The sequence below is a fragment of the Cervus elaphus genome, chromosome 9, assembly GCF_910594005.1.
Source record: "Cervus elaphus chromosome 9, mCerEla1.1, whole genome shotgun sequence".
NCBI classification, from domain to species: Eukaryota; Metazoa; Chordata; class Mammalia; order Artiodactyla; family Cervidae; genus Cervus; species Cervus elaphus.
Genome location: NC_057823.1, coordinates 40,032,496 through 40,056,112, shown reverse-complemented (window position 1 = coordinate 40,056,112; position 23,617 = coordinate 40,032,496). Strand labels below are relative to the sequence as shown.

General features: G+C 39.0%; 1 protein-coding gene and 1 pseudogene across 8 annotated transcripts in view; both read left to right on the top strand.

Moving 5' to 3' along the window:
- Positions 1-23,617, top strand: part of UIMC1 (ubiquitin interaction motif containing 1) — a 121,750-nt gene that overhangs the window by 35,269 nt on the left and 62,864 nt on the right. The window lies entirely within an intron of this gene.
- On the top strand, positions 7,403-9,373 carry LOC122699911 (annotated as a pseudogene).

The window sequence follows — 23,617 nt, the reverse complement described above, 5'->3', positions numbered from 1 at the left end:
GGGAGACCCGGGTTCAGTCCCTGTGTTGGGAAGATCTCCTGGAGAAGGAAATGGCAACCCACTTCAGTATTCTTGCCTGGAAAATCCTATGGACGGAGGAGCCTGATAGGCTACAGTCCATGGGGTCGCAAAGAGTCGGACATGACCGAGCAACTTCACTTTCACTTTTATTATAAAGGCTATAACTCAGTAACAGCCAGATTAAGATATAGGGCAAGATATAGGAGACCTGGGACCTCTTTGACCTACCCAGGCATGTCACCTTCTCAGTCCCTATACATGTTCACCAACCTGGAGACTGACCAAACATTATAGTTCAGGTATTTTATGAAGGCTTCATTATACAGGTAGATTGATTAAATCATTGTTCATTGGTGATTGGTCTAACTTCCAGCCAGTCGCTCTTCCTTCCCTGGAGGTTAGGGAGTTGGAATGAAAGTTCTAATCCTCTAGCAACTTGGTTGGTTCCCCTGGCAACCAGCCCCAATCCTTAGGGGCTTTCCAAAAGTAAGTTCATTAATAGAATCTCTGGTGTGCCTAAAAGGTAATTGTTATGAATAACAAAAGATACCTTTATTGCTCTTTTCATTTAGAAAATTCTGGTTGTTAGGAGCTGTTAGGAGTTGTTAGGAAATTCCAGGATTATTAGGAGCTCTGTGTCAGGTGCCAAGATTCAGTATATATTATTATAAATCACAACATCACAAAAATTATTTATTGGAAGTTTTTTCTCTTCTGACTTTGTTACTCAATTGTGAAGTTATTTAATAATGACTGTATTTTTGCATTTTAATGTCATGTGAGATGTTTAAGTATTTCAGTCAACTTGTTAAAATGTATGTTAACTAGCTGAGATTATTACAAAACATTGAAGATAAAGCAGAATTTTTTCACTATTCATTTGAATTTAGGTGATTTAAAGTATAATTCTCAGCCTTATAAAATTAACCATAATTGTTGTTTTTGCTAAATCATTGTGGTATATCTAGAGGTGGTTATCACTGTGATCTCCATGAGGCAGCAGTGAGCAGTGGCGTGAAGTGAGATCTTAATTCCCTGCCCAGGAATTGAACCTGGGCAACGTGGATGAAAACCAGGAATCCAGACCAGCAAAGGCTAGAGGCTATTTTTTTTCCTGGATCTTTGCCCCTAGTGAAAGATGCATTTATCATGGAGACAAAAACTGTAAATGCAGGTATAAAGTTTATTATTAGAGACAGCATAAGAACAAGTGGGAGAGCATACAGAGAAACAGTTTGTTTAGTTAAGATAGAAGCAAGGCAGAGATGCACCTGGAGAGAAGGGGTGTGGACATCCCCCATAGTGAGGAGCACAGAAAAGAGGCTGTTAAGTCATTTATATAGGACAGTTCTTCCTAATCTTCTTTAGCCAATTATCTGGTTTCTTTTTCCACACTTGACCTGTCCTAACCCTCCCCTGGGTGTGCACAGACCTTTCAGTTAAGATGGATCCCACTGAAAAGGATTATGGAAGGGGGTGGCAAGGCTGAACTCTGGTCTGGTGTCCCCTGCCGTTTTGACCCCATGAAGGATTTTTGCATATGCATATTGTCTCCTTTGCCCTAAGGATGGGGGAGTGTGTGACCTCTTAATCTTTTAACAGGTTTTAGTCCCACTCTGTCCCTGCCCTAAAACTGCCCAATATTCAGTTATTTACCCTGTTCTTGTTGGTTTTTATATTGAGGTATAGATCTTGAAATATAGACAGGAGTCCAGTCATAAATATGTAGTCCTGGAGCCCATATGTCTCTTACTTCAGGAAATGTAAACAGGGGCTGGTAATGAATGACCGACCCTAGGAGGTATGAACTGGAGGCCAGTTGTAGATAGTTGACCTGGGGCCCATCTATCTCCTGCCTCAACTATGAATGTGTATTAGTCACTCAGTTGTGTCTGACACTTTGCGATCCCATGGACTGTAGCCCACCAGGCTCCTCTGTCCATGGGATTCTCCAGGCAGGAATACTGGAGTGGATTGCCATGCCTTTCTCCAGGGGATCTTCCTGACCCAGGGATCAAATGCAGGTCTCTAATCTGCCTTGACAGGTGGGTTCTTTACCACTAGCACTACCTAGTAGCTCAGACAGTAAAGAAGCTTTATGTATAGTAGGTTTTAAAGTCAGGTAGCAGCAGTCCTCCTGCTTTGTTCCTTTCCTTCAATATTGTGTTGACTATTCTAGATCTTTTGCCCTTTCCATATAAACTTTTACTTTTTTCATTCTGAACGCCTTAATTTATATTAGTTAATAAAATATGTAAAGATTTAAGTGGGCAGACAATTCCCATCATCTTAATAAAGGCACTGTTTCCTTTGGAAAAGAAATTAAATCGAAGTAGTTATTATTACTTTTTATCTGAGCCTGGATAAAAGATTTATTTCTGATGAAGGAGTGAAAGAGATCTCCACATACACAAAAAGGACTGTTATAAGGGAGACAAGAAAATGCAGCTTTCTTCCTGAGATGATTTAGAGAGCAGAACTAGGACACAGACCATAGGGAAGATGATTTGGTTTCAAGAAAGAATTGTCTACTAGCTGAGCCGTCCAAAGTTAGGGTGGGCCACCTGGCCAGGTAGGCAAAAAGCTGGCCTGGATGACTTTTAAGATTCTTTCCAGTTCTGATATTATATGAGGCTCTATTAAGTACAGAAGGGGAAAAAAAAAAAGACCACACTTTTTAAACAGAATATTACAATTCTGGGGGCAAAAGTTGCTGCTGATGGTTTTCTGTTGGCTGACAAATGAACATTGCCTGTGGAGTGTGGAAGAGACACATTCTTAGTAGTGAAAATTAGGTTTACTGTGGGCCAGACTGGAATCAGCTTCTTTTTACATGCAAAATCTTAAAAAAAATTTCAACCATATACTTGGCATATAGTGGGGGCTTTATAAATATTTATTGAACATTAAGAACTGGTAGCTCTACTTAAGATTATTCCCGTTTTAGGGAAGAAGAAACAGGCTGAGACCAATTAAGTGACTTTTGTAAGATTATCCAACCACTAAGTGGGTTAGTCTTTATTCAAACAAGGATATTAACCATCATACTCAGGTTCAATGAGTGAAAGAAGTATTTGATATGAGTTTATCTCAAGCTGACACATATGTGTGTGTGGACCTGATGGAGGCAGAGCAGTGATCAATGCCTTTGTCTGAGACCATGTTTCTCTTGGGAGACAAGCAGACTCCAGAGAGCATGTCCTGGGACTGGCCAGCTCTCCAGATGACCATACCTTCCTTCTGATGTAATCACTCAGCTTAATCCAAATCGTTTCACTGATGTCTTAGCAAAAGCAGTGTTTTCATTTTAGTCCAATGTTTAATTTGGTGGGTGGGGGTGTGGGGCATGGGATACCCCAGGCTGGCAGGCTGCACTGGTTGGAGTAGGTGGTTTGCTTTTGTTGTTGTTTAGTTTTTCTGTTGTATCTTTTTGTGACTCCATGGACTGTAGCCCGCCAGGCTCCTCTGTCCATGAATTACCCAGGCATGAGTACTGGAGTGGGTTGCCATTTCCTTCTCTCCATATAAACTTTAGAATGAGTTTGTTTGTATCTACAAAATATACTGGAATTTTGATTTTGATTATATTGAATCTACAGATCAGGTTTGTAAAATTGGTATGTTGACATTATATAAGTCTTTCTATCCCATGACATGGAATCCCTTTAGTTAGTTAATTTTTACTTGATTTTGTTAATCGGAGTTTTGTAGCTTTGCTCATATGGATCTTGTACATTATTTTATTACCAATGTAAATGGTATTGTGTTTTAAATTTCAAATTCATGTGTGCATATAGTGCCTGACTCTTTGCAACCCCTGGACGGTAGCCCACCAGGCTCCTCTGTCCATGGAATTTTCTAGGCAAGAATATTAGAATGGGTTGCCATTTCCTACTCCAGGGGATCTTTCTGACCCAGGGATTGAACCTGTGTCTGTTGCATCTGCTGCAGTGGCAGATGTATTCTTTACCATTGCACCACCTGGAAAGCATCAGATTTCAAATTACACTTGTTCATTTCTGGTATATGGAATGTGATTGACTACTATTCTTGTATATCATAACCTTAGTATAGTCACTTCTAGGAATTTTGTTGATTCTGTTGGATTTTCTACTTAGATGATAGTGTGATTTGTGAACAGTTTTACTTTTTTCCTTCCTTGTCTGAAGGAAATGCCTTTTATTTCCTTTTCTTGTCTTATTGCATTAGCTGGTATGTCCAGTACAGTGTTGAAAAGGAGTGATGAGAGGGCCATTGTAGCCTTTTTCCTATTTATAATGGGAAAGCTTTGAGTTTTTTCCTTTTAGTATGATGTTAGCTATAAGTTTTTTTTATAGATTATTCTCCATCAAATTGAGAAAATTCTCTGTTCCTAATTTATCAAGAGGTTTTATCACGGATGAGTGATTTTATCCATTGCTTTTTCTGAATCTGTTGAATATGATCATGTGATTTTTTTTTCTTTTTCATTCTGTTTATGCATTGCATTATGTTACTTAATTTTTGAATGTTGAACTAGTGTGCACATCTGGGATAAATTCCATTTGGTCCTGGTGTATAATTCTTTTTATGTATTGTTAGGTTCAATTTGCTAATATTTTGTTAAGTTTTGCATCTGTGTTCATGAGAGATATTGGTCTGTACTTTTCTTGTAACATTTTTGTCTAGTTTTAGTGTTAGGGTTAATGTGGTCACATGGAATAACTTATGTAGTATTCCCTCTGCTTCTATCCTCTGAAAGAGATGGTAGAGAATTTGTATAATGGCTGTCTGAGGAGGCCTTACAAATAGCTGTGAAAAGACAGGAAGCGAAAAGCAAAGGAGAAAAGGAAAGATATACCCATTTGAATGCAGAGTTCCAAAGAAGAGATAAGCAAGGAGAGATAAGAAAGGCTTCCTCAGCGATCAATGCAAAGAAATAGAGGAAAACAGTAGAATGGGAAAGACTAGAGATCTCTTCAAGAAAATTAGAGATACCAAGGGAACATTTCATGCAAAGATGGTCTCAATAAAGGACAGAAATGGTAGGGACCTAACAGAAGCAGAAAATATTAAGAAGAGGTGGCAAGAATACACAGAAGAACTGTACAAAAAAGATCTTCACGACCCAGATAATCACAATGGTGTGATCACTCACCTAGAGCCAGACATCCTGGTGTGAAGTCAAGTGGGCCTTAGGAAGCATCACTACGAACAAAGATAGTGGAGGTGATGGAATTCCAGCTGAGCTATTTCAAATCCTGAAAGATGACGCTGTGAAAGTGCTGCACTCAATATGCCAGCAAATATGGAAAACTCAGCAGTGGCCACAGGACTGGAAAAGGTCAATTTTCATTAGAATCCCAAAGAAAGGCAATGCCAAAGAATGCTCAAACTACCACACAATTGCACTCCTCTCACACGCTAGTAAAGTAATGCTTAAAATTCTCCAAGCCAGGCTTCAGCAATACGTGAACTGTGAACTTCCAGATGTTCAAGCTGGTTTTGGAAAAGGCAGAGGAACCAGAGATCAAATTGCCAACATCTGCTGGATCATCGAAAAAGCAAGAGAGTTCCAGAAAAACATCTATTTCTGCTTAATTGACTATGTCAAAGCCTTTGACTGTGTGGATCACAACAAACTGTGGAAAATTCTGAAAGAGCTGGGAATACCGGACCACCTGACCTGCCTCTTGAGAAACCTGTATGCAGGTCAGGAAGCAACAGTTAGAACTGGACATGGAACAACAGACTGGTTCCAAATAGGAAAAAGAGTACATCAAGGCTGTATATTGCCACCCTGCTTATTTAACTTGTATGCAGAGTACATCATGAGAAACACTGGGCTGGAAGAAGCAAAAGCTGGAATTAAGATTGCCGGGAGAAATATCAATAACCTAAGATATGCAGATGACACCACCCTTATGGCAGAAAGTGAAGAAGAACTAAAGAGCCTCTTGATGAAAGTGAAGGAGGAGAGTGAAAAAGTTGGCTTAAAGGTCAGCGTTCAGAAAACGAAGATCATGGCATCCGGTCCCATCACTTCATGGCTGATAGATGGGGAAACAGTGGAAACAGTGGCTGACTATTTTTCTGGGCTCCAAAATCACTGCAGATGGTGATTGCAGCCATGGAATTAAAAGACGCTTATTCCTTGGAGGGAAAGTTGTGACCAACCTGGACAGCATATTAAAAAGCAGAGACATTACTTTGCCAACAAAGGTCCATCTAGTCAAGGCTATGGTTTTTCCAGTGGTCATGTATGGATGTGAGAGTTGGACTATAAAGAAAGCTGAATGCTGAAGAATGGATGCTTTTGAACTGTGGTGTTGGAGAAGACTCTTGAGAGTTCCTTGGACTGCAAGGAGATCCAACGAGATATCCCAAAGGAGATCAGTCCCGGGTGTTCATTGGAAGGACTGATGTGGAAGCTAAAATTCCAATACTTTGGCCACCTGATGTGGAGAGCTGACTCATTGGAAAAGACCCTGATGCTGAGAAAGAGTGAGGGCAGGAGGAGAAGGGAATGACAGAGGATGAGATGGTTGGATGGCATCATCGACTCGATGGACATGGGTTTGGGTGGACTCTGGGAGTTGGTGATGGACAGGGATGCCTGGCGTGCTGTGGTTCATGGGGTCGCTAAGAATCTGACATGTCTGAGTGACTGAACTGAACTGAACTTAAATATTTGGTAAAATTTAATAGTGTATCCACCTGGGCCTGTTGCTTTTTGTTGTGCAAGGTTAGTTATGAATTCTATTTCTTTAATAGATATAGTCAGACTGTTTTTTTTTTTTTTTTAATGTGAATGTTGGCAGATTGTGTCTTTCAAGAGAATTGGTCTGTTTCGTTGAGGTTATCAAATTTGTGGACATAGAGTTATTCATAGTATTCCTTTATTATTCTTTTAATCTCCAAGAGGTCTGTAGTGATGTCCCCTCTTTCATTTCTGATACTAGAAATTTATGTCCTCTCTTTGTTTAGTCAGCCTAGCTAGTGGTTTATCAATTTTATTGATTTTTAAAAAAATACATCAGCTTTTGTTTTGGTTCATTTTCTCTATTCACTTCTCAATTTCAATTTCATTGATTTCTGCTGTAGTTTTTATTATTTTTTCTTCTGCTTACTTTGTATTTAATTTGCTGTCTCTCTTGTTTTTTTCTGGTTCCCTAAGGTTAGATGATTGATTTTAGATCTTTTTTCCCAGTGTATGCACTCAATGCTGTTAGATGATTGATTTTAGATCTTTTTTCCCAGTGTATGCACTCAATGCTATAAATCCCCTCTAAGCACTGCTTTTGCTGCATCCCAGAAATTTTGATAAGTTGTGTTTTCATTTTCATTTGATTCAAAGTATTTTTATATTTCTCTTGAGATTTCTTCTTTGAGCCATGAGTTATTTAAAGTATGTTGTTTAATCTCCATTTATTTTGAGATTTTCCTGTTATTTTTCTAATTGATTTCTAGTTTAATTTCATTGTGGTCTGAGAGCAGACATTGCATGATTTCTCTTGCTTTAAATTTGTTAAGGTACCATGCCTGGTACGTTGTGGGAGTGACAGAGTCCTGTTTGTGGGAGGCGGTGGAGGATGCAAAGTAAACAGGTGGATCTATAAAGAAACCTGCCTCATAGGAGAGGGAGGGGAGGAGCCCAACTGTGAGGTGTGTGGGCTCAAGAACCATGTCCAAAGTGGGAGTACATTAATCGGGAAAGTTATGAATTGGACAACAGCTTCTGGTTAACCAGATTCACTTAACTGAAGGGCTCCGGTTTCAAAGGGCTCTAAGATGTCATTGCAGAAATTGCTGGAGTCCTTATAGGAGAACCATTTCCAAGAAGAAGAGCAGTTTCTTGTAGCGGATATGCCAAGATTTGGCATCGGGATAGACACTTGTGTCTTTCCTCTGAGGCATGGCAGTCTTCCCTTGGTTCAAACTGCAGATACATTTAGCCGCTGGTTGCTGACCCTTATATGATGGGCAGGATAGCCTGTCCCAATGTCCTCAGTGACCTCTGTGCCATGGGGGGCACAGAATGTGACAACATGTGGATGCTTCTTGGAATCAGTCATAAAATGACCAACAGGGAAAGGGATAAAGTAATGCCCCTAAATATACAGGGTTTTAAAGATGCAGAAGAGGAGGTGGGAATGTCTATAATGGGTGGCCAAACAGAGCTAAACCCCTGGATTGCTAAACCCATGGATTGTTGTGGATACAACTGTCTGCCACCCCAATGAATTTATCATGCCAGATAATGCAGTGCTGGGTGTGCTTGTGCTGACAAAACGTTTGGGGATGCAAGTGGTCATGGCCATGCACCAGTGGCTGGACATTCCTGAGAAATGGAATAAAATCAAGCTAGTGGTCCCTCAGGAGGATGTGGAGCTGGAGTACCAGAAGGCAATGATGAACATGGCCAGGCTCAACAGGACAGTGGTAGGACTCGTGTATACATTCAATGCCCATGTGGCCACCAACATCACAGGCTTTGGGATTCTGGGCCACGCACAGAACCTGGCCAAACAGAGAAACAAGGTGTCCTTTGTGATTCATAATCTTCCTATCCTGGCCAGGATGGCAGCTGTGAGCAAGGTCTGTGGAAACATGTTTGGCCTTATGCATGGGACTTGTCTGGAGATGTCAAGAGGCCTCCTGATCTGTTTACTTTGTGAGCAAGTAGCTCAGTTCTGTGCAGAGATAAAATCCCCCAAATACGGTGAAGGCCAACAGGTATGGATTATTGGGATTATGGAGAAGGGTAACCACATAGCCAGGATCATAGACAAGCCCCAGATCATTGAGGTTGCATTGCAGTTGGCCACCCAGAATGTAAACCCCACCCCCGGTGTCACCTCTTAATCTAGGCTGAAGCAACTGTGTGGTTTTGTTTTAAATAGCTATTTCCTTTATTGTCATTTCAATTAGAGACTATGAAGAAAGAAAGAATAAGGAAAATAAAAGTTTTTATTTTGTCTTCACTTATTCCTTCTTTGGTATTCTTCCTTTGTTAATAGGAAGTTTCTGATCTAGATAATATTCCTTCTGTCTAAAGAACATCTTTCAACAATATTTTACTCTGCATTCTTATTGCTTGCCTGGTTTCTGAGAAGTTGGATGTAACTCTTATCTTTGGTGCTCTATAGGTAAGGTGTTTTTTCCCTATGGGTTTTTTCAGCACTTTATCTTAGATTTTCTGCAGTTTGAAAACTATATGCCTTGGTATAGTTTTGGTGCATTTTTGCTGGTTGGTGGTTTTTTTTTAATTGAGGAATAATTGCTTTACAGTGTTGTGCTGGTCTCTGTCGTACTCAAGATGGGGGATATATATATAAACATATATATATAAATATACACATGAATTCATGATGAATCAGTCATATATTTATATGTGTGTGTATATTTATATATATATGTTTATATATATATCCCCCATCTTGAGTCTCTCCCTCTCCATTCCCTTGGAGGAGGGCATGGCAACCCACTCCAGTATTCTCACCTGGAGAATCCCCTTGGACAGAGGAGCCGGGCAGTCTGTAGTCCATGGGGTTGCATAGAGTTGGACAGGACTGTGTGAATAAGCATAGTGTATATATGTCAGTGATACTTTCTCAATTTGTCCTACCCTCTCCGTTCCCCAGACCATTCTCTATGTCTGCATCCCCATTTCTTCTCTGTAAAAAGGTTCATCAGTACTATTTTTCTAGATTCCATGTGTATGTGTTAATACACAGTTTTTCTCTTTCTGATTGACTTCACTCTGTGTAACACGCTCTAGGTTCATCCACCTCACTACAACTGACTCAAATTCATTCCTTTTTATGGCTGAGTATTATGCCGTTGTATATATGTGCCACAACTTCTTTATCCATTCATCTGTTGATGGACATCTGGGTTGCTTCCCTGTCCTGGCTATTGTCAATAGTGCTGCAGTGAACACTGGGGTGCTTGTGTCTTTTTGAATTGTGTTTTTCTCAGAGTATTTGCCCAGTAGTGGGATTGCTGGGTCATATAGTAGTTTTATTACTAGTTTGTTCAGGAATCTCCATACTGTTCTCCATAGTGGCTGTATCAATTTACATTCCCACCAAGAGGGCGGTAGGGTTCCCTTTTATCCACATCCTCTCCAGCATTTATTGTTTGTAGTTTTTTTGTTGATGGTCATTCTGACTGGTATGAAGTGATATCTCATTGTAGTTTTGATTTGCATTTCTCTAAGTGATGTTGAGCAATTTTTTCATGTGTTTATTAGCTATCTGTATGTCTTCTTTGGAGAAACATCTGTTTCTGCTGTGCATTTTTCGATTGGGCTGTTCATTTTTTGATATTGAGCTGTATGAGTTGCTTATATATTTTGGAGATTAATCCTTTGTCAGTTGCTTCATTTGCAGTTATTTTCTCCCATTCTGAGGGTTGTCTTTTAAAACTGTTTAATCTTTCCTTTCTTGTGCAAAAGCTTTTAATTTTAATTAGGTCTCATTGATTATTTTTGTTTTTATTTCCATTACTCTAGGAGGTGAGTCAAATAGGATCTTACTGTAATTTATGTTGAAGAATGTACTGCCTATGTTTTCCTCTGAGAACTTTATAGTTTCTGGCTTTACATTTAAATCTTTGATCCATTTTGAGTTTATTTTGTGTATGATATTAGGAAGTGTTCTAGTTTCATTCTTTTACATGTAGCTGTCCAGTTTTCCCAGCACCACTTATTGAAGAGGCTGTCTTTTCTCCATTGTATATATTCTTGCCTCCTTTGTCAAAGATAAGGTGCCCATAGGTGTGTGGGTTTATCTCTGGGCTTTTTATCTTGTTCCATTGGCCTATATTTCTGTTTTTGTGCCAATACCATACTGTATTGATGACTGTAGCTTTGTAGTATAGTCTGAAGGCAGGAAAGTTGATTTCTCCAGGTATGTTTTTCTCAAGATTGCTTTGGCTGTTTGGGGTCTTTTGTGTTTCCACACAGATTGTGAAATTTTCTGTTCTAGTTCTGTGAAAAATGTCATTGGTAGTTGGATAGAGATTGCATTGAATCTGTAGATTGCTTTGGGTAGTATTATCATAATAATAATTCTTCCAATCCAAGAACATGTTATATCTCTCCATTTGTTTGTGTCATCTTTGATTTCTTTCATCATTTCTTACAGTTTTATGCATAGAGGTCTTTCGTTTCTTTAGGTAGATTTACTCTTAGGTATTTTATTCTTTTTGTTGTGATAGTTAATGGAATTGTTTCTTTAATTTCTCTTTCTTATTGTTAGTGTATAGGAATGCAAGGGATTTCTGTGTGTTTTATATCCTGTGACTTTACTATATTCATTGATTAGCTCTAGTAATTTTCTGGTGGCATCTTTAGGATTTTCTATGTATAGTATCATGTCATCTGCACATAGTGAGAGTTTTATTTTCTTCTCCAATCTAGATGTTTTTTATTTCTTTTTCTGATTGCTGTTACTGGGACTTCCAAAATTGTATTGAATAATGGTGAGAGTGATTATCTTTGTCTTGTTCCTGATCTTGGTGGAAATACTTTTAGTTTTTAAACAGTGAGAATAATGTTTTCTGTGGGTTTGTCGTATATGGCCTTTATTGTGTTTAGGTAGGTTCCTTCTGTGCCTACTTTCTGGAGAGTTTTTAATTATAACTGAGTGTTGAATTTTGTCAAAAGCTTCCTCTGCATCTATTGAGATGATGGTATAGTTTTTATCTTTCAGTTTATTAATACGGTGTTTCACATTGACTTGTGTATATTGGAGAAGCCCCGGGATAAACCCCACTTGATTGTGGTGTATGATCCTTTTACTATATTGTTGGGTTCTGTTTGCTAAAATTTTATTGAGGATTTTTTCATCTGTGTTTGTCAGTGATATTGGCCTGTAATTGTCTTTTTTTGTGATGTCTTCATCTGGTTTTGGTGGCCTTATAGAATGAGTGGGAGTTTTTCTTCCTCTGCAGTGTTCTGGAAGAATTTGAGGAGGATAGATGTTAACGCTTCTCTAAATGTTCAGTAGAATTCACCTGTGAAGCCATCTGATCCTGGGCTTTTGTTTATTGGAAGATTTTTTATTATAGTTTTGATTCAGTGCCTGTGATTGGTCTGTTTTTATTTCCTGTTTCTTCCTGGTTCAGTCTTAGAAGGTTATACTTTTCTAAGAATTTGTCCATTTCTTCCAGATTGTCCATTTTATTGACATAAAATTGCTCCAAAGTCCACAGTCTCAGGCTGATAGCAGGTATTTAATCTGCTGCACCTGTAGCTGCAAGAGCGCCTTCCCTTCCTCTTTGTTCATGTAGTGCCTGGAGCTTAGCTTTGGTTTTGTTCCCACCTCTGTTGAAGCTTCAATACTTTGGCCACCTGATGAGAAGAACCAACCCATTGGAAAAGCCCTTGGTGCTGGGAAACACTGAAGGCAAAAGGAGAAGGGGCGGCAGAGGATGAGATGGTTGGATGGCGTCACTGACTCAGTGGATGTGGATCTGAGCAAACTCCAGGAGATGGTGGAGGACAGAAGGACCTGGCGTGCTACAGTCGATGCAGTCGTAGAGTCAGACACAACTTAGTGACCAAATACCAGTAACAGCTTCCTGTAGGCAACCCTCTGGTGTCTGTTCCCTGCCAAGACAAGAGGGGGTGAAAATAGCAGCTTATGGCTCACCTCTCAGTCGGGCTGGGGAGAGGAGGGGTATGGCAGACACAATTGGGGTGTGTGGGGAGTACCTGCTTCAGCAGAGGCCTGTGAGAAGTTGCTATAGTCTGAGGTGGTTCATGCACTCCCCTAGGGTAGTTGCTCCCTGGTTATGTGTCCCTTGTTAGAGCCAAGCCGCATAAGTTCACAGGAAGGTGTAGACTGTGACCTCTGCCTGCTGACAGCTTGGTGGCAGCTGCTACCTGGGGGTTGGGACCGCAGCGGCAGTTTGTTTCCTGCCTATTGCACTTGCCTTGTCTTTGACAGTGGCCAGTTGGCCTGAGTGCCTCTTTCTGGGATCATAAATTGCACTTGCGGCTAGTGCCATTTCTGGCACTTGTGCCGGCTTTGGTGGTGGCTGGCCAGCGTATCTGCCTCTGGAGTCGCAATCCACAGCTGGGGCTTGTCCCATGTATGGCGCTCTTGAAGGCTGGGTCCTGTTGTCAGTGAGTGCACAGTTTTTGAGGATCCCCACAGCAATGGTCTCCTGTCTCTCTGTCAAGCCCAACTCCCTGGACTCCCTCAGCTGTGTTGTACTAGCCACTTCAGAGTATCTTCACAGCAGTCAACCCCAGTCCTCTCCCTGAGGTCCAACCCCCAAAGCCCTCAGCATCCAGCCCATACTGGCTGCAGCAGGGAGTGCCAACAGCATCTTGGCTGGTAAGTGCTGGTCAGCAACAATCTCGTGGTGATTTCTTTCCATTTGCCTTCTGAGCACATGTTGCTGCATTCCCCTCTGTGGTTCCAAAGCTCTTCCCCAGCCCTGCAGTGAGGGGTTTCCAAGTGTGCAGAAACTTTTTCTTCTTCACGGCTCCCTCCCTAAGGTGTAGGTCCCCATCCCAAATCCTTTGTCTCTTTTCTCTTACAACTTTTCCCCTACCTCATTCTGTGGAGATTGGTTTGCCTTTTTGGAAGTCTGGGGTCTTGCCAGCTTTCAGAAGGTGTTCTGTAGGAGTTGTTCCATACGCAGATATGTTTTTGATATATTTGTGGGGAGGAAGGTGGCCTCCTTATTTTACTCTGCCATCTTGTGGGATCTCCCTGTTTAGTGTTCCTTAAGCTTTCTGGATCTGTGATTTAGTATTTGACCTTAATTTAGGGAAATTCTGAGTCATTATTATTTCACATAATTCTTTTGCTTCTATTTTTCTCATCCTTTTGGCAGTTGCGTTATGTTTTTATTACTCTTTTTGTAGTTGTTCCACAGTCCTTGAATATTGTCTTATCCTTTTCAGTCTTTGTTCTCTTTATGTTTTAGTTTTGGTGGTTTCAATTAACATGTCTTCAAGCTCAGATTCTTTTTTAAAGGTGTGTCCAGTCTACTGATAAACCCATCCAAAGCATTCTTCATTTCTGTTGCAGTGTTTTTAATCTTTAGTATTTCTTTTTGTTTCTTTCTTAGGATTTCCATCTCTCTATTTGCATTTCCCATCTGTCCTTGTTTGTGCTCTAATTAATCCTTTAAAGCCCTTATATTAATCATAATTGTTTTAAATTTCTAGCCTGATAATTCCAGCATTAGCACCATGTCTGGTTCTGATGTATAGTCTATCTTTTCAAACTGTAGTTTTTGCCTTTTAGTGTGACTTGTAATTTTTTCCTGATAGCTGGACACGATGTACCAGGTAAGAGAAACTACTCTAAATAGGCCTTTAGTAATGTGGTGTTGCTGCTGCTGCTGCTGCTAAGTCGCTTCAGTCGTGTCGACTCTGTGCAACCCCATAGATGGCAGCCCACCAGGTTCCTCCGTCCCTGGGATTTTCCAGGCAAGAATACTGGAGTGGGTTGCCGTATCCTTCTCCAGGGGATCTTCCGGATGCAGGGATCGATCCTGGGTCTCCTGCCTTGGAGGCAGATTCCTTACCATCTGAGCCACCAGGGAAGTTCCCTAATTAAGTCTCACTATTTCAGTCTGTGGACTTCACAAGTGTTTCTAATTTTTTACTCCCTCTTTAGGTGGGAGAGGATGGCTAGAGTAGGTTGGAGTTTGGTATGTCCCTTCTCACAGGTCAGTTATACTGTTAGTCTAGACTGATTACTTAGTTTCTGCTAGGGCAAGCCTTGCTGGAAAGAACAGAGTGCTCTGATATATTTCAAAACAGCTCCTCTCCTCTACCCTCTTTGGGACATTTAAGAGGAAGTTTCTCCTACATTTATTGTGAGAACCTGGTTAAAATCTTGGAAATAAAACTTACAAGTCTGTGGGCCCCCTTTGACTGAGTTTCCCTGGAATTTTTAACTCCCAGACTTGTCCACACCAAGCCTCCAGCAATTTGTCCCTTACAATTCAGGTTTTCTTGGCACTGATTTCTGTGTTAGTTTTTACTCTTGAATCTCTGCTCTGATAAGCCATGACTCCCTGTATTCCCTTGTTTGTCTCTCCATCTTGGGGGCAACAGTTTGCCCTGTGCTCTCCTTTCTCACAGATCCAGGGAGTTGTTGATTTTTTCAGTTGCTTTATTAATAGCTTTTTATTCTTCAGAACAAAGCAGTGACTTACTTCCAGGTTTCTTATATGTAGAATCAGAAATTGGTTCTATAATTTCCATTATATTTTCATATGGCTTTTATAGACTTTTATCATTTTAATATATCTTCATGATTAGTATTTTGATAACATGAGTCTCTTGAGTTAACATGCCTTATATAACTTAACAGTGGCTTTATTTTTAGGAAACTTGTCAGTCACCTTGTAGGTTATAGTATGTGTGTGTTTGTGTTAGCCGCTCAGTCATGTCCAACTCTTTGTGACCCCGTGGACTGTAGCCTGCCGTGCTCCTCTGTCCATGGGATTCTCTAGGCAAGAATACTGGAGTGGGTTGCTATTTACTTCTCCACGGGATCTTCCTGACCCAGGGATTGAAGCCGGGTCTCCTGCATTGTAGGCAAATTCTTTTACCATTGAGCCTCCAGGGAAGCCCAGGTTATAGTGTAATGAACATACTTTTGTGTATAACACATTTTTTTCTTTTCAGTGATTGTTCAGGATAAACTCCCAGAAGTAGTATCACTTTGAGAATGCACATCTATACGGGTACCTACACAGTGCCTTGACGCCTTCAAAAGTGTTTTATAAACTTAAATTGTAACTGGCAATGTGTAGATGTATTAAGTTTATCGCAGTTGCAGAGCTATGTCTATTTTGCAAAAAAAAAGTTCTTTGGAAAAGATTTGGGCAGGAAGATAATCTTTTGTTGTTGCATGAAATGTGCCCTGTCAGAACATTTGTCCTGTTCTCTTGGTTTACTTATTTATTTAGGCCATGCTGGGTCTTCATTGCAGTGTGCAGTCTTCTCCAATTTTGTCGTACAGACTCTAGAGCACGCAGGCTCAGTGGTTGCAGCACATGGAGTTGTTGCCCTGTGGCATGTGGGATCTTAGTTCCCCAACCAGGGATCAAACCCCCATTTCCTGCATAGGAAGGTGGATTCTCAACCATTGGACCACCGGGAAGCCCCTCAACCTTTTTAAATGACCACAAATTATACAGGTTATATCTATTTTTGTGTTCTGGATTGTTTGGATTGTTAACAGCCTGTTTACACATCTCAGTGGGCCAACCTGAATGTTGGGAGATGGTAATCATCATAAATTTTGAAGAGCATAATCAGAATCATTTGATAAGCTAGTTGAGCCAATTCAGTTAGAGATTCTAATGTTGACACTTGCTGACATTTCCTCCTGGCTGGAATTCTAGTTTATTTCTCCCTTTCTTCTAATGGTTGGGTTCTTATATTGTAGAGAGGTTAAGTAAAATATGTCCTAGTCAGTAGTGATGTTTATTAGACTTTAGTCTCAGATCATGGTTATATGAAAAATAAGAGTCAGTAACTAGTGAATAGGAGTGTCCTTTTAATTCTGATTGTGGTCAAAGTAAATCTGTAGTGGTGGCTTTGTCAGATTATGTGCTTGTATGTTATTGTTTGTTGTTTAGTTGCTAAGTTCTATCTGACTCTTTTGTGACCCCGTGGACTGTAGCCCGACAGGCTCCTGTGTCCTTGGGATTTTCCAGGCAAGAATTGTGAAGTGGGTTGCTATTTCCTTCTCTAGGGGATCTTCCTGACCCAGGAATCAAACCTGCATCTCCTGCATTGGCAGGAGGATTCTTTACCACTGAGCCACCTGGGAAGGCAGGTGTTATTGTTAGTGAAAGATAATAATCTGAAGTTTTGGATTTCTTTAAATAATATATAATGACAGTAAATAATTTGTTCATTGGTAGTAATGATAAACAGCTATTAGACACTTGTTACGTGCCAGGTACTATTCTAAATATTTTTCATGTATTGTTTAACCCTCATAACAGACTTAAATACTATTACCTCTGTTTTTCTTGTGTGTGAAGTAAAACAAATATTATTAAATCATAGTATTTATACGAGAATTCTAATGTTAAGAGTATGTTTATATTTACTTTAGATACATGGTCATGCAGATTAAAAGACAAAGAAAAAAGAGGGAGGGAGGTTATCAGAGACCAGCACCAGTATCCAGGTTTAGAGGATAAATAACCTGCTCAAAATTTTACAACTGAAAAGGCATGCAATCAAGAATTAAACCCAGGTAGTCTGGCTGTGGGGGCTTCCCTGGTGGCTCAGGTGGTAAGGAATGTGCCTGCAACGTGGGATACCTGGGTTCAATCCCAGGGTTGGGAAGATCCCCTGGAGAAGAGAATGGCAACCCACTCCAATAGAATTGCCTGGAGAATTCCATGGACAGAGGAGCCTGGCAGGCTACATATAATTCTTGGGGTGGCAAAGAGTCAGACATGACTGAGGGACTTTAATTTCCTTCCTCAGTCTGGCTGTGGAGCTTCATGTCTATGTAGTTGAAAACAGAATCCTTACTAAGTTCTTGTTTTCATGTTAACGTAATAGCAAAGCCTGCATCTCTCCAGAATCTTTAGGAAATATGTTGTTCAGTCATTCAGTCGTGTTCAACTCTTTGTGACCTCATGGACTGCAGCACACCATGCTTCCCTGTCCCTCACCATCTCCTGAAGTTTGCCCAAGTTCATGTCCATTGTATCCGTGATGCCATCCATCCATCTCATCATCTGACTCCCTCTTCTTCTGCCCTCTGTCTTTCCCAGCATCAGGGACTTTTCCAATGAGTCGACTACTTGCATCAGGTGACCAAAATACTGGAGCTTCAACTTCACCATTAGTCCTTCTAATGAGTACTCAGGGTTGATTTCCTTTAAGATTAACTGGTTTGGTCTCCTTGCTGTCCAAGGGACTCTTAATTAGGGAATACAAGATATTTTAAAAGACTGAATATTACAAAGAACTCATTTTGCATTATTACATGGTTTTGGTTCTCTTAAATTGAACACAAAAGATATAATCAACATCAACATTTTGTTGATGACTTAGTGACTTCATTATGAATGAATAATCATGTTGTAAGAATGTCAGTCTTTTCCATTTTATCCATTCTATTGATATATAGTGGTAGCTCATTTTAACTTGCATTTTCCTCATGATTAATGATCTTTTCTTATGCTTAATAATTATTTCTTTTGTGAAGGATTTGTTCAGATCTGTTGTTCATTATTGATAAAATTAGATGGCTTGTTTTCTTACTATGAAGTATAGGTATTTCATATACTTTGGATACGAGTCTTTTGTCAGATTATATATATTGTGAATATGTTCTCCCATTTTGTGACTTACCTTTTTCTTTTCTTTCTTTTTTACTTAAAATTTTTTTTAATTAAAAAATATTTTTTTTTACTTTTATTTTTGTAACAAAGAGAAGTTTTATATTTACTTTTTTCTTTCTGTATCATGTCTAAGCAAAATTTGACTACCCCTTGGTTACAAAGATTTTCACCTGTGTTTTCTTCTAGGATTTTTATAGTTTTAGCTTTTACATCTAGATATATATTCCATTTTGAGTTAATTTTTATATATAGTGTGAGATAAGGGTTAAAGTTTCATTTTTTTTCCTTATGGATATCCTGTTGTTCTGGTACCATTTGTTGAAAAGGTTTGTTGGTGGAAATCAATTGAAAAAAATTTGTGTATCTATTTCTGAATTTTCTATTACATTATGTTTAATGAGCTTGTTTGGATTTTCGTTGGGATTGTGTTGAATCAGTTTGGGGAGACTTGATATCTTATTTTCTGAATTATGTTGCTATTATTTTTTTCTTAGTTTTTGTTAGAATTGACCAGTGGTGAATGTCAGATAGCTTTGGATTTTCTTTATGGCGAGGTTTTTAATTACAGATTCATATTCTTTAATAGGTATAAGGCTGTTCAGATACTCTTTTTCTTCTGTGTCAGTTTTCATAATTTATGTTTTTCAGTGGGTTTTTAAAATTTGTTTGTTTAAGTCAGTGTTTCTCAGTCATTTTTTCATTACTGTTCCCTGAAGGATCCTTTTTAGGCTTTTTTTCCCCTAGCCACCACTCTCCCCATGAAATTTTAATGCCATAGATAATGCTATATATCCTATTTATGTACCAACTTACACACCTGTGTTTTATATATAAAAAGAGCAAGATTTCTTGGACTTCCGAGAACCAATTTTTGTCCACTTGGGGATGATATCATGCCAGTTGACAATGCATGTTTGTTTGTCAAATTTGTTGGCATAAAGTTGCCCATGGTATTCTGTTATTCTTTTTATGACTGTAGAATCTGTAGTGATTCCTTCTTATTCCTGTATTGTTAACTTACATGTTTTCTTTTTCTTCTTGATCAGTCTAATCAGAGATTTATAAATTTTATTGACCTTTTCATGGAACCAGGTTTTGGTATTAATTTTTATTTTCTGTGTTGTACACCATCTTCTATTTCATTGATATCTGCTCTTTATATTACTTTCTTCTTACTTTGGGTTAATTTTGCTCTTCATCATTTAGCTTATTAAAGAGGAAAGCTTGGATCTCTGATTTTAAATTTTTCTTTTTATATGATCATGTAAAACTATTCATATCCCTGTAAACATTACATTAGGTACTTCCACAGATTTTGACTAGGAAAAAAAAGTCTAGAAAGGATTCTTCAGAGAATAGTAATGAAAAAAGGACTGAGAAACACTGGCTTAATTGAAACAAATTAAAAACATCACTGAAAAACATAATTTATGAAAACTGATACAGAAGAAAGAGAACATCTGAATAGCCTTATATCTGTTAAAGAATTTGAATTCATAGTTAAAAACCTCTCTATAAAGAAAATCTAAGGCCATCTGACATTCATTCACTGGTTAATTCTGATCTGTTTTCATTCTCATTAAGATCACTTTAAATTTATTTGGGTACTTTTTTTATGTTGGGATTTAATCTTAGGGATCCCTCATCCTTACTGATTTTATTTTACTTTTTAAAAACAGGTTTAACATTTACCTGATTAAGTCAAAGATATACCAAAAGGTATATCATAGTCAAAGGTATATCATAGTCATATATCACAGTCAAAGAAATGTCACTCGTTCCCTTATCCCTTCCACTTTGTACCTAGCTACCTGTATGTAACCATTTGGATTAGCTTCTAATTCATCTTTCTTGTGTCGCTCTTCACATAAATTAGCATACTATATAATCTTTTGTGTTTTGCTTCTTTTTTTTTTAAACTTAATAGTGTATCTTTAAAATAATTCTATTCCTAGAGCATAGATACCTTCCTTATTCTTCTTTATAGTTTTATGTATGAATACCAAGATCTATTCAAGCAGTGTCCTATGATGGTCATTACGTGGATTACAGTGTTTTGCAAATTCAAACAACGCTGCAGTGAAAAATGTAGTACATATTTGGTTTTGTTGTCATTGTTCAGTCACTAAGTTGTGTCCAACTATTTGCAGTCCTATAGACTACAGCATGCCAGGCTCCTCTGTCCTCCACTGTCTCCTGGAGTTTGCTCAAATTCATGTCCATTGAACTGGTGATGCTATGCAACTGTCTCATCCTCTGTCACCCTCTTCTGCTTTTGCCTTCAATCTTTCCCAGCATCAAAGTCTTTTCCAGTAAGTCAGCTCTTCACATCAGGTGGCCAGAGTATTGGAGTTTCAGCTTTAGTATCAGTCCTTCCATGAATATTCAGGGTTGATTTCCTTTAGGATTGACTGGTTTGGCCTCTTTGCAGTTCAAGGTACTCTCAAGAGTCTTCTCCAGCACCGCAATTCGAAAGTGTCAGTTCTTCAGTGCTCCAACTCTCACATCTGTACATGACTGCTGAAGCAGGCTGGTTGGTCTACAGGTTATGTTTCTTGCCTCTGGCATGAGAGGTCCCAGTTTCAGGTTCCAGATGAGCCCCCAAGGTGCAAGGTTGTTGCTGATCTGTGAAAGACACCGGGATTCTTTACCTGCAGAGGAGAGGGATTCAATCCGGGGCCAGTGATGAAGCTTGATTGCTCAGAACTTTTGCATGATGAAGTTTTATTAAAGTATGAAAGAGATGGACAAAGCTTCTGACATAGACATCAGAAGGGGGCAGAAAGAGTGCCCCCCTGCTAGCCTGTAGCAATATGTTATATACCTATCAGCAAGCTGTTAATTAGAGAAAGGAGATGTCTCAGAGTGGCACCAGGCCCTTCACGCACAGCATGCGGGTCATCCTGGGCCATAAAACGATTGACATGAATCTTGAAGAAAGGCAGGTTTCCAAATAAATACATAGTTTCATTAACATAGATAAGGAGAATAGTATATGAGTAAAGCATACAGGTTTGTTGAGCCCTTATCTGTCTTAAGAACAGACTTGAAGAGAGACAGACTCTAGTGTAAATATATAGTTCTTTAACATAGCTTAAGAAAACTGTTTCCATAAGAAGAATGCATTGGTTAGCTCAAGGTTTGAAAAAAGTTAAGTTCAGGTGGAACTAGGTGTTGTCATGGCAACACAGAATTTTAGGGAAACCTTTTAAATTTGTATAGAGAAGGGAAAAAAAATCTGACACTTGTGGTTTGTTTTCTCCTGCTGCTTAAAAGAGAGAGAAAAAAATGTCTAAGACTTGCAGCCTATTTCCTCCTTTTGGAGACCCCTGGCCTTCCTGCCTGTTACCCTCTCACTACTAGAAAACCATAGCTTTGACTATACAGACCTTTGTCAGCAAAGTGATGTCTTTGTTTTTTAAATATGCTGTCTTGTGCATATTTATTTTTTAAAAAAATTGAAAATATATCATTAGAGTACATTGCTCGAATTTGGATTGCTGGGTCATATGTGTAGTTAGTCACTGCCAGAATCTTGTCCATAAGCATTATACAAAATGGCAGTACTCTTTTTTATATTTATTAGCTAGAATAATTCTCTTTAGAAGTATTGCTTTTTAAATTTATTTATTTTTAATTGGAGGATAATTGCTCTACAATGTTGTGTTGGTTTTGCCATACATCAGCATGAATTAGCCACAGGTATGCATATGTCCCCTCCCTTTGGAACCTCTCTCCCATCTCCCTCCCTCCCCTGCCCCCTCTCCATTCCACCTCTCTAGGTTGTCACAGAGCACTGGGTTGAGCTCCTTGCATCATACAGCATATTCCCAGTGGTTATCTGCTTTACATATGGTAATATATATGTTTCAATGCTACTCTCTCAATTTGTTCTACCCTCTCCTTTCCTCACTGTGTCTAACAAGTCTTTTCTCTATGTCTGCATCTCTATTGCTGCTCTACAAATAGGTTAATCAGTACCATTTTTCTAGATTCCATATATATGTGTTAATATGCAATATTTGTTTTTATTTTTCTGACATACTTCATTCTGCATAACAGGCTCTAGGTTCATCCACCTCACTACAACTGACTCAAATTTGTTCCTTTTTATGGCTGAATAATACTCAATTATATGTAGGTGAAAGTGAAAATCACTCAGTTGTGTCCAACTCTTTGTGACCCCATGGACTATACAGTCCTTGGAATTCTCCAGGCGAGAAAATGAGTGGTTAACTGTTTCCTTCTCCAGGGGATCTTCCCAATCCAGGGATCAAACCCATGTCTCCCGCATTGCCGGCAGATTCTTTACCAGCTGAGCCACAAGGGAAGCCCATTGTATATAAATATACACCACACACACATATATATACCACAACTTTATCCATTCATCTGTCGATGGACATCTAGGTTGCTTTCATGTCCTGGCTATTGTAAATAGTGCTGCAATGAACATTGGGGTACATGTGCCTTTTAGAATGATTTTTCTAAGGGTATATGCCCAGTTGTGGGATTGCTGGGTCATATGGTAGTTTTATTCCTATTTTGTTAGGGAATCTCCATACTGTTCTCCATAGTGGCTCTATCAATTTACATTCCCACCAACAGTGCAAGAGGGTTCCCTTTTCTCCACACCATCTTATAACTCTTTAAAGAGAAGCTTCTTTTCATCTATTTGGTTATCTGGTAGTATAGCTTATACTAGAAGAATAGGACAAAAGCTTGATTCTCTATCCTTTTTTTTTTTTCCAGTTTTCAAAATAATTGATTCATTATTGATTGAATAATATATTGTTAACATTCTTCAACAGTGACCAATTAGGTTTTATTTTTTTAGGTACTATTTTGAATTTATAGATTTAAACTTATTTGTGTGTTAGTCACTCAGTTGTGTCCAACTCTTTGTGACCCCATAGACTGTAGCCTGCCAGGCTCATCTGTCCATGGAATTCTCCAGGAAAGAATACTGGAGTGGGTTGCCATTCCCTTCTCTAGTTAAACTTATTTAGTATGTTTTAATTCATTGTATTCATTATCCTTGTTGATGTTCAGTGGTCTCATTTTTGGCCATTGAGAACCTTTTAAAGTTGAGTCTTAAGTTCTTTTGATATGACCCTAGTAGTATCTGGTAGATTCTTTGCTCATAGCTTTGACAGATATTCTAATTTGTCTTCTATTAATATGTTTCGTTCTCCAGACTTGCAGTCAACTGTTCCTCTCCAGGGTACCCCAGTTGCTTTTAATGGGAAATGGTGTTTGGGGA